The following is a 5,559-nucleotide window of genomic DNA, read 5'->3' as shown; positions in this document are numbered from 1 at the left end:
CCTGACTAGACCCAGCCTCATCTACACCACCATCTATAACCTGACTAGACCCAGCCTCATCTACACCACCATCTATAACCTGACTAGACCCAGCCTCATCTACACCACCATCTATAACCTGACTAGACCCAGCCTCATCTACACCACCATCTATAACCTGACTAGACCCAGCCTCATCTACACCACCATCTATAACCTGACTAGACCCAGCCTCATCTACACCACCATCTATAACCTGACTAGACCCAGCCTCATCTACACCACCATCTATAACCTGACTAGACCCAGCCTCATCTACACCACCATCTATAACCTGACTAGACCCAGCCTCATCTACACCACCATCTATAACCTGACTAGACCCAGCCTCATCTACACCACCATCTATAACCTGACTAGACCCAGCCTCATCTACACCACCATCTATAACCTGACTAGACCCAGCCTCATCTACACCATCATCTATAACCTGACTAGACCCAGCCTCATCTACACCACCATCTATAACCTGACTAGACCCAGCCTCATCTACACCACCATCTATAACCTGACTAGACCCAGCCTCATCTACACCACCAACTATAACCTGACTAGACCCAGCCTCATCTACACCACCATCTATAACCTGACTAGACCCAGCCTCATCTACACCATCATCTATAACCTGACTAGACCCAGCCTCATCTACACCACCAACTGCATAATTGCAGTTCATGTGACAAAACAAGCAGTCATTATGTAGGTCGTGGTCCTTCTGTAGCTCAGTTGGTAGAGCATGGCGCTTGTAACGCCAGGGTAGTGGGTTCGATTCCCGGGACCACCCATACGTAGAATGTATGCACACATGACTGTAAGTCGCTTTGGATAAAAGCGTCTGCTAAATGGCATATATTATGTAGAGAATCATGGTATCATTTATTTAAACAGCTGTGAAATATTTTTTTTTTCATTAAAGCAAAAATGTTTGATTTTCAGCTGTTTGAAGCTGGTGTCCAAAACAGAAAAGTAAAAGAAGTCAAATCAAACCTTTAGAACTGTACGCATAGAACAGATCTACCATTTCTTAGAGTTGCTTGCAATGAGAATGACAGGTCTATGACTCTTATGTCTATGAGAATTTGGTCGGGTCGCCGTTACATATTGCAGCTTTAAAGTAGGTTTTCGGGTTTCTGTACCTTACTATTTATAAAAAAATACATTGAGAATTGAGTCGCCAGGCATAAATTGTTTGCTTAATATCAGGAATTTGATGAATAGCATTTACTTTTACTCCACTCAAGCATGACAATCGAGTACCTTTCCTACCACTGTACTTAAGTACATTTATAACCAAATACTTTTAGACTTTTACTCAAGTAGTATTTTACTGGGTGACTTTCACTATTACTTGAGTCGTTTTCTATTAAAGTAGCTTTACCTTTACTCAAGTATGACAGTTGTTAACATTACACCCTCATTACCGTGTGTCTCTGAACCTCTCCCAAGGTAAGACTCTCTCCGCCTCCCTCTGCTTTTGTCTCTCCGCCTCCCTCTCCCCTTCTCACTCCGCCTCCCTCTCAACTTCTCTCCGCCTCCCTCTCCCCTTCTCTCCGCCTCCCTCTCCCCTTCTCTCCGCCTCCCTCTCCCCTTCTCTCCGCCTCCCTCTCCCCTTCTCTCCGCCTCCCTCTCCCCTTCTCACTCCGCCTCCCTCTCCCCTTCTCACTCCGCCTCCCTCTCCCCTTCTCACTCCGCCTCCCTCTCCCCCTCTCACTCCGCCTCCCTCTCACCTTCTCTCCGCCTCCCTCTCAACTTCTCTCCGCCTCCCTCTCAACTTCTCTCCGCCTCCCTCTCCCCTTCTCACTCCGCCTCCCTCTCCCCTTCTCTCCGCCTCCCTCTCCCCTTCTCTCCGCCTCCCTCTCCCCTTCTCTCCGCCTCCCTCTCCCCTTCTCTCCGCCTCCCTCTCCCCTTCTCTCCGCCTCCCTCTCCCCTTCTCACTCCGCCTCCCTCTCCCCTTCTCACTCCGCCTCCCTCTCCCCTTCTCACTCCGCCTCCCTCTCCCCTCTCACTCCGCCTCCTCTCAACTTCTCTCCGCCTCCCTCTCACCTTCTCTCCGCCTCCCTCTCCCCTTCTCTCCGCCTCCCTCTCCCCTTCTCACTCCGCCTCCCTCTCCCCTTCTCTCCGCCTCCCTCTCCCCTTCTCTCCGCCTCCCTCTCCCCTTCTCTCCGCCTCCCTCTCAACTTCTCTCCGCCTCCCTCTCCCCTTCTCACTCCGCCTCCCTCTCCCTTTGTCTCTCCGCCTCCCTCTCCGCCTCCCTCTCCGCCTCCCTCTCCGCCTCCCTCTCCCCTTCTCTCTCTGCCTCCCCTTCTCTCTCTGCCTCCCCTTCTCTCTCTGCCTTCCATTTTCTCTCTGCCTCCCCTTCTCTCTCTGCCTCCCCTTCTCTCTCTGCCTCCCCTTCTCTCTCTGCCTCCCCTTCTCTCTCTGCCTCCCCTTCTCTCTCTGCCTCCCCTTCTCTCTCTGCCTCCCCTTCTCTCTCTGCCTCCCCTTCTCTCTCTGCCTCCCCTTCTCTCTCTGCCTCCCCTTCTCTCTCTCTAACACATTCTTCCAATCGATGGCTGACTGAATGACTAAAGGACATTTTCAGATGGGATTTAAACGCATGGTAATTTTGTAGAGGGATTTATGTGTATGACTCTGACAAACTGACTTAATTTTGTGACAAGCCATTGATAGAGGAATCCACACTAAAGACCAGGCATTAAACAAGACAGGATATAACTAAAACGATCTTGGAGTAAAGCAATCCACATGATAACTAACTCTCCAACCATCTCACTGCCATAACAGGAAGTCAGTAGATTATGTCTACGGTGATAGAACAAGCTGTATCTCTGGCATAAAGGTCAAGCAGATGACGTGGTATAAAAAAATTACAGTCTGAAACCACCACTTACCGATAGAGATACAGGCCCTCACACTGCATGTCAAGTAAGGACTAGCAGCAAACTGACTACAGGCTGAAACCACCACTTACCGATAGAGATACAGGCCCTCACACTGCATGTCAAGTAAGGACTAGCAGCAAACTGATTACAGGCTGAAACCACCACTTACCGATAGAGATACAGGCCCTCACACTGCATGTCAAGTAAGGACTAGCAGCAAACTGATTACAGGCTGAAACCACCACTTACCGATAGAGATACAGGCCCTCACACTGCATGTCAAGTAAGGACTAGCAGCAAACTGATTACAGGCTGAAACCACCACTTACCGATAGAGATACAGGCCCTCACACTGCATGTCAAGTAAGGACTAGCAGCAAACTGATTACAGGCTGAAACCACCACTTACCAATAGAGATACAGGCCCTCACACTGCATGTCTAGTAAGGACTAGCAGCAAACTGATTACAGGCTGAAACCACCACTTACCGATAGAGATACAGGCCCTCACACTGCATGTCAAGTAAGGACTAGCAGCAAACTGATTACAGTCTGAAACCACCACTTACCGATAGAGATACAGGCCCTCACACTGCATGTCAAGTAAGGACTAGCAGCAAACTGATTACAGGCTGAAACCACCACTTACCGATAGAGATACAGGCCCTCACACTGCATGTCTAGTAAGGACTAGCAGCAAACTGATTACAGGCTGAAACCACCACTTACCAATAGAGATACAGGCCCTCACACTGCATGTCTAGTAAGGTCTAGCAGAAGGTGTGATGGAGAAGACATTGTGAAGAGTTGTGGTTGATTAACAGAACGATGATACAGTAATATATTTTATGTTGGCTGATTTAGTGGACATTATGTTTAAACACTATGATTGTTTAATGGTATTTTGTTTTCCAAGCCACGCCCCTCTCTCCTGTGTGGACAACGAACACGCACGCACACACACACTAACACACACCAACACACACACACACCGACACACACACACACACACACACACACACACACACACACACACACACACACACACACACACACACACACACACACACACACACACACACACACACACACACACACACACACACACACACACACACACACACAGGCCAGTGACAGCGTCAAACAAAAAGTTTCTCATTTGGAAAACACCACCTGGGGATTGCAGCTGGGAGATAACAGGAGTGTGTGTGTGTCGGTGTGTGTGTTGGTGTGTGTCTGTCAGTGTGTGTGTGTCTGTCAGTGTGTTGGTGTGTGTCAGTGTGTGTGTGTGTGTGTCGGTGCCTGTGGGGTGGGTGTCTATTTGTCTGTGTCTGTGTGTCTGAATGTGTACCCCACGTCCATCTGTGCCTGTGTGTCTACAGTATGCAAACATGTTGGTGTGGGCTAAGAGACGACTCCATTTATTTCTGAGCCCAGGTGGTTTACCATCAAAGACCACCTTCACCCCCAGACAGACACAGATCCAGACAGTTCTATGACCCCCACAGCTGCTGTCACAATCAGGACATGGAAGTCCAGCTGGGTTCTACAGGTCTCAGAGGACCAACAGTCTTCCCGAATGGGCCTCTCATTCCCTATATAGTGTACCCTTTTGACCAGGACCCATAGTGCACGATATAGGGAATAGATATAGGGAATAGATATAGGGAATATATATAGGGAATAGATATAAGGAATAGATATAAGGAATAGATATAGGGAATAGATATAGGGAATAGATATAGGGAATAGATATAGGGAATAGATATAGGGAATAGATATAGGGAGTAGATATAGGGAATAGATATAGGGAATAGATATAGGGAATAGATATAGGGAATAGATATAGGGAATAGATATAAGGAATAGATATAGGGAATAGATATAGGGAATAGATATAGGGAGTAGATATAGGGAATAGATATAGGGAATAGATATAGGGAATAGATATAGGGAATAGATATAGGGAATAGATATAGGGAATAGATATAGGGAATAGATATAGGGAATAGATATAGGAATAGATATAGGGAGTAGATATAGGGAGTAGATATAGGGAATAGATATAAGGAATAGATAGATATAGGGAATAGATATAGGGAATAGATATAGGGAATAGATATAGGGAATAGATATAAGGAGTAGATATAGGGAATAGAAGGCCATTTTGGGACTCAGCAGTAGCCTTTCTGTACACCTGCCCTGGGGAATCATACCAGTCCAGTATCATACAATAATCACATGGCCATTTAAGGGGCAATCTGCAATTGCTACATCCATTTTTTAATTTAAAAAAAATGTAATTATAATATAAAACAATGATATATTTCCATTGATTCTTGAAGAATATAACTTCTAAATGCCACATGAGTTAGTTCAACTGTCATACACCATCAGAACACACAATATACACTGTTTGTACACACTATAATTGTAAACAAACACTCTGTATAGCCTCAAATAGTAATGGTTCAAACTATACTTTTATATAATGGATGGTCAGTCATTGCATCCATAAGCTCTGTCTATGAATTTGAGAGTGGTTACATTTCTCCAGCCGCGTCCCTCAGCTCTTTACTAAAAACAGTGGCAGGGTGATGGCTTTGTTAAATGTTTAAAGTACAGATTGCACTTTTAA

This window comes from Oncorhynchus keta, chromosome 19, assembly GCF_023373465.1.
Source record: "Oncorhynchus keta strain PuntledgeMale-10-30-2019 chromosome 19, Oket_V2, whole genome shotgun sequence".
Taxonomy (NCBI): Eukaryota; Metazoa; Chordata; class Actinopteri; order Salmoniformes; family Salmonidae; genus Oncorhynchus; species Oncorhynchus keta.
Note: the sequence above shows the minus strand (reverse complement) of the source record.